The following is a 14,480-nucleotide window of genomic DNA, read 5'->3' as shown; positions in this document are numbered from 1 at the left end:
TTAGCAGAACTATGGCCTGCTTCCATTGGGCCTGGATCTTTTACTAAATTAATCAAAACATTTGCTGTGTGAAGAGACCTAGTCGTGTAAATGTTTCCCTCTCTTCTTCTATTTCCCTCTCTGTCCTATCGCACTGCCAGCAACTACTTTACATCCCCTGGCTACTGACCGCCAATGTGACAATATTGCCCCAGGTGCTAGGGTGGAGTCGACAAGAAGTTTGAAAGCAGAAGCTGTGGCCGTTCCTGATAATTTCCAACGGAAAGCTCCCACTTTGCCCTTACAGCACTGACTAGCCCCAGACCGCGGTTAGAAAGGAGCCCACTTTCCCCTTGGCACACTGCCTTATTCATGCAGTCGCCTGATGAGATAACTCTGGTACAATCCTCGCTTATCTGTAAGAGTCAGATGCGTCAGGTTTCTTTCCACCTAGCCTAGGACAATATTTTCGCCTTGAAATGTGTGCCCAATTCTGATGGGAGCTAGGATGTGCAATGCAGGACACGGTCTCTTGCATTCGCCATATCAGGGGATCATTTTTTGTAAATCTTCAGTTGAAAATGCCAAGAAGCCATTACCTAGCACAGCCTTGACATCAGACATCCCCTGAGTGCTTTCTGACATCCCTGCAGATTGCAGAGGAATGCACTTCTCCTCTAGAGTGATTCAAATGAGAGCGCTACAGAGAGAGAGAGACATCACTAAAAACAACAGGCCCAGTCCTACTGTGCCGTTTAGGTCCCACGGTGCCATGTAAGAGTTTAGCTGGCCTGGGCTGCATGGCTCTGGGGGTTGTACCAGGCTGGCACTGGAACTGTGACCCTTAATCATTGGTTCTCTCCCAGCCCAGGTCTGTGGTGGCAGAGATATGCTGCTAGCGGATGGCTGTTTGGCAGCTTGTGTGACGTGCGTTAGTGGTGTGGTGCTATGTTGCTTGTAGACAGATGGCTCCGTGGAGCAGAGGCCCAAGGCAGGATCACAAGGCTGCTGAGCTCCCCGCAAGAGGGGCTCCCTTCATCTCACACTGGGTGCCAAGCACGGGGCAATGCACTGGCCATGCTGTACCTGTGCAGAGCTGGAGAGACCCGGAGCAGTAGTGACACTGAATCTGCTATCAGCAAAATCTTGCTTGGAACAGGTGCTTTAGTACCCAGGCCAAGCCTGGGTTGCTTTGAGCAGTGCGTTCCCAGGCACGAGCTAAGGTTACTAGGGGAGGAAAATCCATGTCACTAGGGAGCAGCGGCAGCAGCAGGGCAGAGAGAGGAGCCGCCAGCTTCCTGCAGAGGATCAGACCTTCACAGTTGTCTCCTTCCAGCCCCAAATCTCTCCTCTCTGGCCTTGCTAGTAACAGCCAGCTCTGGACACAGAGGGAGAGCTCCTCCGTGGCTGCCAGCAGAGCACGGGCTGCTGTTACAGACCCGCTGGACTCCTCAGTATGTGTCCCGGAGAGGCACCCCCCGCACCCGCAGGGAGAAAGGATCCCCTCTGCCTCAGCCCGTGCCTGAGGCTGGGGAGGAGCAGAGGCAGGCAAGACTGTGTGGGTGCAACTCTTCACTGCATTTGGCTGTGTGGAGCCCTTTGTATTTTAGCCCGCACAGACATGGCTTCTGGGACACCCTGAGGCTCCTTGCTGAGCTGGCCTGTGGTTCTGGCACTGGGCTGGGACCCTGGAGACCGGCAGTCAGGCTCTCGCTCTGCCGCTGGCATTCTCTCTCTGTGCCTCAGCGTCCGAGCTGTGACAGAGGGATGATGGTATTTGACCTCAATGGGAGTTAGGTGCCCCATCTGCCTAGCCACCTAGTGGGGTCTTTAGAAGCACCTCTCTGCATCTTCAGTGCCTACATCCCTTTGGACGTCTGGCCCGTAGCTCAGTGGGACAAGGGCTGTATCCAGTGCCATGGGGCTGGAGTCTGGCTGGGTGGGACTGTACTACAGAGCATCCCTGCCAGGCTGGCTCACCCCTCAGTACTGAAATCCTCAGCCATTGGCTTGGTACAGGAGGCTGCAGTGCAAACCAGCCCCCATAAGAGCAGCACCTGCACCTGAATGGGGCCGGAGCCCTCTGCAATGAGCAGCGAGGCTGTGTGCACAGCAGTGTAGTCATCCAGGAGCTCCCCAGTGCAGCAGCCTGGCCTGTCTCAACCTCCCACAGGCTTTCCTGGGCTCTGGGATCAGCACAGAACAACAGGGGCTTCCAGCTGAGCGCTCACATCTTGCCCTCCCCCCAGGTTAGTTGCCAGTGAGCCAAAGCCAGGAAGAGGCTCTTCAGAGGCCCAGTGCCCAGCAAGCACTGCAGGCTCATGGCATGGCAGGGAAAGGAACAGAAGACACAGACAGCTCAAGGCTGCCTTAGCAGATCCCCACTGGCTGCCCACAGCATGATGCTCTCACACAGAGGCCCTGTCCCACAGCCCTTCTCCTCCTGACACAGGGGCAGCTGAGCCCCCCTTCTGCACAGAGGCCCCGGTCCTGTGCTCCTGGAGGACAGGGGTGAGGCCAGGGGAACACTCCCGCCCCTAGACATCAGGCTCCTTTCCTCTGGAGAAAACGTGCCAAGGGGGGCCAATATAAACCATAACATGTAGCAGTCCCTCGGCCCAGCTTCCTCACTGGGGTAACACCAAGGATCCATTTCCCCTCCTACCGCACCGGTAGCTGGAGGCAGGACTGCCCTACAAATCAACACTCTGTCTTATCACCTGGCAAACAGGTGACGGATTAAACCCTCTTATCAGTGCTGCTTGTCACAAAGGGCTGATTCACGGTCAGAATCTCCTCCTGAAGGAGCACATAGAAGCCATAAGAACTCTGTTTCGTAAGCATTTCACTGTGTGTCAGCCAGAGCCAAGAAACACCGGCGCCCATGCGGCATCTGCCCCTCCCAGCTAGACCTGCCCATGAATCAGCCACTGGCAAGCTGAAGGCAGGCTCATTACTGTATGGGTGTGAGGAGAGCTGCTATTCTCACAGCCCTGCACACCAAACTGCTGGGTCCTGTCCCTTCCACATGCTGGACCCCCACGGCAGCATGGCTTTTTTCTTGGGCCCCTGTTCCATGAGCCCCCCCGGCTCCCCCGCTCCCATAATCCGAGCCGGCTGCGCGCTTTGCAGCCGGTCCGGTTTCGAACCGCGCCTAGGGACTATCTGTACACGCTCGTGCTTCACACGTTGCATCACCTCACCCTCGTGTCCCGCCCCAACACCAAGTGGAGGGACTATCTGTTACCTGTGGAGGGTGAGGAGCCCCGGTGGGCCAGCCTTTATTCCACCTTAGTTCCAAGGCCCGCCGGGGACATTGGTTGGCGGCTCCTTCATGGGGCCGTGAGCACGGGCGTGTACTTGGCGCGGTTCACCCCTATTCCTGAGGCCTGCCCATTTTGTGGCATTAGGGAGACCCTGGCGCACGCTTACCTTGAGTGCGCCAGGCTGCAGCCCCTTTTCCGGCTTCTCCAGAACCTCTTGTTGAGGTTCTGGCTACACTTTTCCCCGCACTTGTTTATTTATGCACACCCTGTTCGTGGCCCCACTAAGTCGTGAGACCTCCTCATCAACCTCTTCCTGGCCCTGGCCAAACTCACCATCTATAATACCAGGGAGAAGATGTTGGACGAGGGGGTGCTTTGCGACTGTGGGGCCTACTTTCATACCTCTTTGGTCTCACGTCTCCGTGCGGAGTTCCACTGGGCAGCGTCCGCTGGCTCCCTTGCCACCTTCAAGGAGCAGTGGGCGCTGTCCGGGGTTCTCTGCTCGGTGTCCCCATCTGGTTCCCTGATTTTGAACCTCTGACCGTCACCTCGCTCCCTGTTTTTTTATTAGTTGTCCCACGTAATCATTTGGTACTGGGTCCAGTGGTCCCTCCCGCTAGGCTGGGGGAGGGACCTTTAGTAGTGGGCGGCTAAGCCCGCCCACTTCCCGGTTTGCCAATACGGCCTGGCCTTTATCAGCAGACGTTAATGAAGCCCTGATGAAAGGTGACTTTAACCTTCTGAAAGAGCTGGTGGAGTCTGGAGCTGATGTGAACAGGTGGGATAGAGAGGGACGCACCCCACTGATGAACTGCTGCCTCCATGATGGGGAAGGCTGGGTCCTCGGAGCCGCCCGATTGCTGCTGAGCTTTGGGGCCAGGGTTGGGGATTGGGACCGGCACCGATGCAATGCTCTGATCCACACTGTGCAAAAGGGCTTGGTGGGACTGTGCCTGGGTGCCCTGGACTGCGATCTGAACCACACAGACCAGGCCGGGTGCATGGTGCTATGGCACGCAGCAGCCATAGGCCACGTGGGGATTACCACAATGATCATCCTCTCACTGAAGCGATACGGCCTGGAGATCAACAAGGCCAACAAGGATGGACTCACCCCGCTGATGCAGGCTCATCGCCAGGGCCACACGATCTGTGCCAACATGCTTCGGGATACTGGGACGACCCGAGCAGGGGAGGGTTCAAGTCCGCGCCAGGACGGCTAAGGGCTGGGAAGCCCAAGCCACAACAAGCAGATCGACAGGTTGCTCTGCTCGGTACCTCTTCCCCTGCAAACCCTTGCCCAAAAGCCTGTGGGAGAACAGAAGGAAACTGCGCAGGAGTCCAGAGCCAATCAAGCCGTGTGGGGAAACCAGAGACACTGGAGGCAAAGGGAATCCTATCCGAACAGGAAAGCAAAATCCCACTGCTGGCACTGTGAGACATCCTCCGACCCAGAAAGCTGTGCAGCCCCAAGCCGCTCCCAGGGGTGAGAGAGTGAAAGCAGGTCAGTCCCTTGGCTCCCACGGAAAGACGGGAGACAGGATTTGGAAAAGCTCACAGAGCTCCTTCAAACCCAGCTCACGCCAGCTTTTCGCTGGAAAGCCACCCCCATGCCGGCCCAGAACACTCGCCGTCCCCAAGGTACAGGCAGCCCGGCTGAGCTGGAGGCCCTGCTGCTGAGGAGGAGGACCCGGAAGTTGTCCTTTGATGCCAGAAAGGACGTGTTAAAGAAGAGCAGCTCCAGGAGGCAGCGCAGTGTAGCAGCCATTCCACTCATCCCCCTCCAGGGCCAGAGGAGAGCTGTGCAAGGAGGAGGAGTGCAAGGGAAAGCGAGTGTGAGAATGTCACCCAAAGCCCAGGGAAAGAACACAGCTTAGTACTTGCAGCTAAACGGGTTCAATTATTGGCAGCAATGGCCCACGCTGAACGTCTCTGGGAGACTCCAGCCTGAGCCCTGAAGAGCTGCTCTCAGGGCGTAACCCAGCAAAGGGGAGTGAAGAAAGAGCTCTGAGTGAAGAAATACATCTGTATCTCCCCATGGCAGCTGCACTGGCACATGGAGACAGCACAGAGCTAAAGGACACTCTTTGTTTTACAGGGCAGTGTAGGATAGACATTATTGGCTTCATCCTGGGACTTGCTCTCAGCAGTTTTAGGCAAAGTGCTGATGGTCTTTTAATGTAGTTTTGTGTGGATAACATTCCTTCAATGTTGTCTCTTAGCTCAGTGATCTTAACTATTCCTAAGAGGTAACTAGTCTTGATGAAAGGATGCATGTGCCAGCCCATGAGCCTTCAGTAACTTTTAGTCCATAGACCTTCTCCTTTAGGGCCGACCCAAAGCTCTATGAAGACAATGGGTGGGAGTTGTTCCATTGGCTTCAGTGGCTTAGGGCCAGATCCGCAAAGATATTCAGGTGCCTAAAGAGCTAGTCAGATTTAGGTGATTTCAATGGAAATTAGACACCAGCTGGGCCCACATGTTCTACAGTTACCTACAGATTACACACTGGTAATAAATCAATGTTACTATGGGAAACAAATGCTTGTGTAAAGCACTGTGTGCTCTCTAATAGAGTACAGAGCAATTTCAAATGGACTTTTCTGCTATGCCATAGTTACCATTTTTAGTGTACTGCACTAGAATTCGCCTAGGCACAAGCAACATAAAACTATCAATTATTTTTTAACTCATGAAATCATTGTCTAAATCATAAGTACTTTCACAGAGCTGTTCCTTAGCCACCATGTGCCTTGTTAATAATGGAGACGAGGATTTTCAGAGCGAGGCTCCTAAATCCATAGTCAGGTACGAGTGCTGAGCACCCCTTAGCTGCGGTGAATACCGATGACGTGCGACACTTTCGACAATCAAGTCTCTTACTTAGGTCTGAATACGGACTTGGAAGACAAACTACCAGGCGTTAGGTGCTAAATACATTTGAGGATCTGGGCCCAACATTGCAGATCTTGGCCATACTCAAAGTCATTCACTTAAGAGGGAAATGAGTCAAAACTATTAATTTAAATCTTTTTACACTCCATATGTTTTAGGTCCCCTTCCAGCAGTGAGACCTGTGCCTACATGGATATCATTGCAGGATAGAGGCCTTCATGGCTGTAATTAAATTATGTACTAGTTCCATACCAGACAGTTTTAGGAAGTGACAGAACACATATTGTCCTTTGATTATCTGTCATGAGGAAGCCTTTTCTCTTAACTGTTATATTAATTATTAACAATGATTTACAATCTGGCTCTAAAATGTTCACCTCCTATGTAGGTTGTGTAGACAATTGCTTCCATCTAGTCAGTAAACAGGATTATCTTGCTTAGGCTTGTTCTGACATGTCATTACAAAATGTTTGTTGATTTTCTGTTCAGAGAATCCTCATTAATCTAGCTGTAAAAGCTGGGTCAAACAAAGAGTGATTGGGCTATAAGCAAACACAAAGAAAACAATGGCAAAGGCAAAGAGACTGGAGTTTGTCATTTGATACAGTTCAAAATTTCCTCCCTCCTTAAAAGTCCCTTGTGAAAGCCAGCAGCATGTCCAGGATCAGACATCAGGAATTCATCTTCCCCATTACTTTAGAATCATAGAATCATAGAATATCAGGGTTGGAAGGGACCTCAAGAGGTCATCTAGTCCAACCCCCTGCTCAAAGCAGGACCAATTCCCAACTAAATCATCCCAGCCAGGGCTTTGTCAAGCCGGGCCTTAAAAACCTCCAAGGAAGGAGACTCCACCACCTCCCTAGGTAACGCATTCCAGTGCTTGACCACCCTCCTAGTGAAATAGTGTTTCCTAATATCCAACCTGGACCTCCCCCACTGCAACTTGAGACCATTGCTCCTTGTTCTGTCATCTGCCACCACTGAGAACAGCCGAGCTCCACCTCTTTGGAACCCCCCTTCAGGTAGTTGAAGGCTGCTATCAAATCCCCCCTCATTCTTCTCTTCTGGAGACTAAACAATCCCAGTTCCCTCAGCCTCTCCTCATAAGTCATGTGCTCCAGACCCCTAATCATTTTTGTTGCCCTCCGCTGGACTCTTTCCAATTTTTCCACATCCTTCTTGTAGTGTGGGGCCCAAAACTGGACACAGTATTCCAGATGAGGCCTCACCAATGTTGAATAAAGGGGAACGATCACGTTCCTCGATCTGCTGGCAATGCTCCTACTTATACAGCCCAAAATGCCATTAGCCTTCTTGGCAACAAGAGCACACTGTTGACTCATATCCAGCTTCTCGTCCACTGTGACCCCTAGGTCCTTTTCTGCAGAACTGCTACCTAAGCATTCGGTCCCTAGTCTGTAGCAGTGCATGGGATTCTTCCATCCTAAGTGCAGAACTCTGCACTTGTCCTTGTTGAACCTCATCAGGTTTTTTTTGGCCCAATCCTCTAATTTGTCTAGGTCCCTCTGTATCCGATCCCTACCCTCTAGTGTATCTACCACGCCTCCTAGTTTAGTGTCATCTGCAAACTTGCTGAGAGTGCAGTCCACACCATCCTCCAGATCATTAATAAAGATATTGAACAAAACCGGCCCCAGGACCGACCCTTGGGGCACTCCGCTTGAAACCGGCTGCCAACTAGACATGGGGCCATTGATCACTACCCATTGAGCCTGACAATCTAGCCAGCTTTCTATCCACCTTACAGTCCATTCATCCAGACCATACTTCCTTAACTTGGCAGCAAGAATACTGTGGGAGACCGTATCAAAAGCTTTGCTAAAGTCAAAGAATAACACATCCACTGCTTTCCCCTCATCCACAGAGCCAGTTATCTCATCATAGAAGGCAATTAGGTTAGTCAGGCACGACTTCCCCTTGGTGAATCCATGCTGACTTTTCCTGATCACTTTCCTCTCCTCTAAGTGTTTCATAATTGATTCCTTGAGGACCTGGTCCATGATTTTTCCAGGGACTGAGGTGAGGCTGACTGGCCTCTAGTTCCCCGGATCCTCCTTCTTCCCTTTTTTAAAGATGGGCACTACATTAGCCTTTTTCCAGTCATCTGGGACCTCCCCCGATCACCATGAGTTTTCAAAAATAATGGCTAATTGCTCTGCAATCTCATCTGCCAACTCCTTTAGCACCCTCGGATGCAGCGCATCCGGTCCCATGGACTTGTGCACATCCAGTTTTTCTAAATAGTCCCGAACCACTTCTTTCTCCACAGAGGGCTGGTCACCTTCTCCCCATATTGTGCTGCCCAGTGCAGCAGTCTGGGAGCTGACCTTGTTTGTGAAGACAGAGGCAAAAAAAGCATTGAGTACATTAGCTTTTTCCACATCCTCGGTCACTAGGTTGCCTCCCTCATTCAGTAAGGGGCCCACACTTTCCTTGACTTTCTTCTTGTTGCTAACATACCTGAAGAAACCCTTCTGGTTACTCTTAACATCTCTTGCTAGCTGCAACTCCAAGTGTGATTTGGCCTTCCTGATTTCACTCCTGCATGCCTGAGCAATATTTTTATACTCCTCCCTGGTCATTTGTCCAATCTTCCACTTCTTGTAAGCTTCTTTTCTGCGTTTAAGATCAGCAAGGATTTCACTGTTTAGCCAAGCTGGTCGCCTGCCATATTTACTATTCTTCCTACACATCGGGATGGTTTGTTCCTGCAACTGCAATAAGGATTCTTTAAAATACAGCCAGCTCTCCTGGACCCCTTTGCCCTTCATGTTATTCTCCCAGGGGATCCTGCCCATCTGTTCCCTGAGGGAGTCAAAGTCTGCTTTTCTGAAGTCCAGAGTCCATATTCTGCTGCTCTCCTTTCTTCCTTGTGTCAGGATCCTGAACTCGACCATCTCATGGTCACTGCCTCCCAGGTTCCCATCCACTTTTGCTTCCCCTACTAATTCTTCCCTGTTTGTGGGCAGCAGGTCAAGAAAAGCTCTGCCCCTAGTTGGGTCCTCCAGCACTTGCACCAGGAAATTGTCCCCTACACTTTCCAAAAACTTCCTGGATTGTCTGTGCACCGCTGTATTGCTCTCCCAGCAGATATCAGGGTGATTAAAGTCTCCCATGAGAACCAGGGCCTGCGATCTAGCAACTTCTGCTAGTTGCCAGAAGAAAGCCTCGTCCACCTCGTCCCCCTGGTCTGGTGGTCTATAGCAGACTCCAACCACGACATCACCCTTGTTGCTCACACTTCTCAACTTTATCCAGAGTCTCTCAGGTTTTTCTGCAGTTTCATACCGGAGCTCTGAGCAGTCATACTCCTCTCTTACATACAACGCAACTCCCCCACCTTTTCTGCCCTGCCTGTCCTTCCTGAACAGTTTATATCCATCCATGATAGTACTCCAGTCATGTGAGTTATCCCACCAAGTCTCTGTATGCTCCACAGCGGGTCAGTGAGTGACACAAGCCATCAAAACTGTCGACAAGTGACCAAGAGTGGAATACCTTCCTTTTACTCAAATAGTATTTTGAATGATAAATGATAAAACCTGTCTTGCAGGATGTTCACTAACTGTGTAAATTAAATAAGCCATTTTAAAAGAAAGCCAACAGGGGACAATGCCATCACATGCAACTATTAGCCCCTCTTCAGGCATCAGCAGGGTTTAGACCTTCAGATCCTAGCACAGACCTCGGTGACTTGAGCGGAAGGAGCCACTTGTTTCTAATCTGGGTCACTCCCTAGAGGGGGAGTGCGTACACTTTGCCAGTGGAGTACATACCCGATTGCTGGACAGAGGTAGTATGGAGGAGCTCAGGAATCCTGAGGAGTGTGACCTAGATGTTAGAACAGTGGTGGGTTAGAGAAGGGGCAGCCCAGCACATAGATTTGGCACAACCTTTCTGCAAGGTTGAGTGGGTGAGTCTTGCATGTATCCCAGTGGAGACCTTTGTTCTGCTACCAAGGAGCCTTGGTTAACATCTCAGGTACCTCATTTGTTATCCCAGGGATGAGGGGAGAGAGGGGAGATATTTAACTGTGTGCTGAGTGCTGGTGTGAAGCCTTGCTCACTAATAAGGGCTCTGAAGCACACAGCAGTCAGCAGAGGTGAGACCTGAAATGGTCTCCAGGCCTGAGGGTATTTGGATGGGATGTTGGCAGAGTGCTAATGGACTCAGTAGTGCAGACTGATTCTATTGATACGAGGCATGTCCCACAGAATCTGAGATGTCTGAGAGCTCTGAATAAACACACAATACCTGTTGCAGATTTTTAAGCTGATAAAATACCACAACATGTTCATGTCATTAGTCAAGATGTTCCATCGTCGTAATTTAAAATTTTATATGTTTTAGGAACTGCAAGAAAAATATCTGTAGCAGCTAGTTCAAACGCCTTTCCCAACAAGTTGTTTGTAAAGGTGTATGTTATTTTGTAGAAAAATTGTATTTTTGTTAATAACTAACAACTGCAGTGTTGCCAGTTGTGATTTCAGTATGAGAATAGTGAGATTGGATGTTCTTCGTCAAGCACCAGCTCCTTAAGTCATTTTATTTTCTGAAAATCACATTCTTGTTTTTTTAAAGTAAGTTTCTAGCCCTACGGTTGTAGAGAAAAGCTTGAACCCATGATCCCAATGTGCGTTACAGCTTCCAAAACCAGACGGCAAATAGCAAGAACCCAGATTTCTTTATTTTTAATCTCATGATTTTCATCCAGTCTCCTGATTTTCAGCACTTGAGTTTGGCACAGTTTCTGCTAGCACAGTGCCATTCAGCAACCAGGGCTGTGGGGTACGTTCACCACAGCACAGGTTCCACACCACACGCTGCACGGGCCCTAACACGGTTTAAATGCAAATGAAACAGCACATAATCGTTCTACATGGGCACCTCTGCATGGGGTGAGTGCCGGTCTCTGAATGGGGAAGGTCAATGGGCTGGGAGCAGCTGCCTCTAGTGGCCATTGGGGGAACTGCAGCCACATACCTGAAATTCCTGCACTAAGAGTGTCTGCTAAAAATGGCAGGAAATCTTGGACTTGGGAACAATTCCCCGCTCTGGCGTTATGCTGATGGCAGGAGGGGGGTGTGGGGTGGGCACAGAGGCGGCAGAGTGCTCAGGGCCATGATACATTGTACCTGGGGGTTCTGATAGATGTGGGTGGTAGAGGGGATAGACTGGCGCACACGCCATTGCCTGGTGCCTTCACCAGCCTGCTCCTGGAGCAGGGCTAAGTGTGTGCACGCACAGAGCCGCCAGAGACCGATGGGTGGAGCGAGGAGCCAGTGGGAGGGGCAGATTTGCACCAGGTCACTGGGGGCCTCATCATCTCTCTCCCAGCTCCAGATCCCCAAAGCCCCAGGATAAGCCCAGGGCAGGAGATGGTGATGGCACGTGCGGGCTCCTGCATGTAGCTGTCTCTAGAGGACAGTGAGCGGGAGAAGTGCCACATCACAGCCCTGGCCAGAATCCAAAGTGCAGGCAGCCCCCCAGAACCTGATCCCCTGCCTCCCGTCCCACCGAGCATGCAACCCCCTGTCCCCACTGCGTAACCCACAGGCCCCTCCTCCTGCCCCCAGTGTCTCTGCGCTCCAGCACAAGCAGCTACCAGCATAGACTCCTCCGCCCAGCCCAACGCCTCCCCTCGGAGAGCCCACGGGCTGGAACCAGCTGGAGGGCAGCAGAGAAGCCCCATCTCCTGAGACTGTAGCCCGTGGGGTGCAGAGAAGGACACAGCCCAGGGATGGACTCGTACTCTGCTGCCCTGCCCGAGGGGTGTGCAGCCTGGTTACAGCCGAAGGGTGGGACAGGGCACAGTGAAGCTCAGCAGCAGCAGCTGGAAGTGGGAGTGGAATGCACGTGGGTGTGCACACACACACACACACACACCCACACGCACACTCACACACACACTCACATGCACACGCACACTCACACGCGCACACGCGTGCACACACACACACTCACACGCGCACTCACACGCGCACATGTGTGCACACACGCACACACACGTGTGCACACACATGCGCACATGCACACTCACGTGCGCGCACGCACATGCACACACACATGCACACGCATGCACATGCGAGCACATGCGAGCACACGCACACACCTGCGCACACATGCGCGCACACATGTGCACGCACACGCACACACGCACCCACACACATGCACATGCACACACACATGCACACACATGCTCACGCACGCGCACATGCGCACACACTCGCGCACATGCACACACACATGCGCGCACACACGTGCACGCACACACACATACATGCACACACACATGCACACACACGCACACATGTGCACGCACACGCACACACGCACACATGCACGCACACACGCTCATGCACGTGCACATGCGCACACACACACGCACACACACTTGCGCACATGCGCACACACACATGCACACACACCCACACACGTGCACGCACACACACGCACACACACGCACGTGCACGTGCACACACCCATGTGCGTGCACGCACACGCACACACACACATGCACGCACACGCTCACACCCGCGCAAACACACACACACACGTGCACACGCACACACACGTGCATCCCCCCGGCAAAGATTTTCAAAAGTGACCAGTGGTTTGGGATGCCACTTCCTGACAGTCAGTTGCCTGAGAGGCTTTGGTCTCCCCAGGGCTGAAACGAAGTCTCGCTCTTCCCAGTGGAAGGAGGCTGGGGTTTGGAATTGGGCTACTGCTGCCAGCCAGCTCGCTAAGGTGGGTACATATAGACAGGGATTTGCCATGCCCCCACCCCCCTTCCTAGCACCTTTCATGGTACAGCCCTGCTGAGAACACAGCCTCCATAATCCTAATGCAGGAACGGCCCGCTCAAGTCTCGCTGCCCAATTCCCTGCCACACAAGGGCTTGGCCCTTCCTGGGGCAAACAAGGGCAGCTCAAGGACTGGGCTGAGAGAGATCGTTTGAGGACATGCAGACAGCCTTTGCCGCAGTAAAATCCCACAACAGAAATACCTCCCGACAGAACACTTTCCATAGCATCCGGCTGGACACACTGGCTGCTCCAGAACCGCCTGGCTCCCTTCTGGACACCCTGCTGAGGGGGGCGTGCCTGCAGCCTGTGCGCAGTCTGGAGGTGCTTTGGTACGACTCATGTCACATGGCACGCAAGGAAGGAAGTGTCTGTCTCTTGCAGTATTGCATATTACTGGTCAGCGCTACGAGGGACATCCAGTCCAGCGCCATGCTCTGAATTACTGAATGCATTTGGCACCCGTGCCAGCAGTGACACCTAGTGGTAACATCAATAACTGTGATCGTAAGTCCGCAAGTTTGAGTTCATATAACTAAAACACCGTGTTTGCCAACCACCTTGCAGTAGCTATTGGCACGTCGCAGCCATCCCTTAAAGACCTACTCAGAGCACAGCTTGCCATAGTATTTGACATGGTGAGAGATCTGGGCAATGTGACTGTTCCTAGTATTCTGTGGTTTTAGCTAGCTGTGCCTGTATTTTGAGGCGGGGTAGGGGGAAGAGGTTATGGGGCATTTGCTCATACTTAAGGGTGGTTTCACCAATATACTTGGTCCATGTGCTGCTTTTTAGGCCAGCTTGGTTCTGCGCCTGGTATGGCACATTGAGTCTTCGCAGGAAACTCTAGTGAACTGCAAAAAGAACAGGAGTACTTGTGGCACCTTAGAGACTAACAAATTTATTAGAGCATAAGCTTTCGTGGTCTACAGCCCACTTCTTCGGATGCATAGAATGGAACATATATTGAGGAGATATGTATACACACATACAGAGAGCATGAGCTCCCATGAAAGCTTATGCCCAAATAAATCTGTTAGTCTTTAAGGTGCCACTGGACTCCTCGTTGTTTTTGTGGATACAGACTAACACAGCTACCCCGATACCTGAGCGACACGAACGGGCCTGAGTGGCTGTGTACGTAGGCGGCGAGTGACATGGACCCGTGGTGCCTGGGCTCCACCAATGTTCAGGCCGGGCCTCTCCCCGGCCCCGCCCCCGTGTGCTTTCCCCAGAGCAGCCCTGCGCAGCGGCTGGCTGCTGCCCCCCATGCTGCGCTCCCTCGCCGGCTGCTGGCTGGCTCCTTTCACGCTGCTCCACCACTCTGGCTACAAGGGAGCGGGGCGGGCTGAGGCGGCTGCTGCTGCGGTCAATGGCGGGAGGAGGCACATGTGATGTGAGAGCAGCCCTCCCCCAGGCCGTGACCCTTCACCAGTCAGGGCACATCCTCTGCACCCCCCCACCCCCCCTGTGGGCAGCATGCACACAGCGCCGCGGGGGCTGGGGGAGA

This window comes from Malaclemys terrapin, chromosome 6 (genome assembly GCF_027887155.1).
Source record: "Malaclemys terrapin pileata isolate rMalTer1 chromosome 6, rMalTer1.hap1, whole genome shotgun sequence".
Lineage (NCBI taxonomy): Eukaryota > Metazoa > Chordata > Testudines > Emydidae > Malaclemys > Malaclemys terrapin.
The sequence above is the reverse complement of the archived record's forward strand: the minus strand, read 5'-3'. Positions refer to the sequence as shown.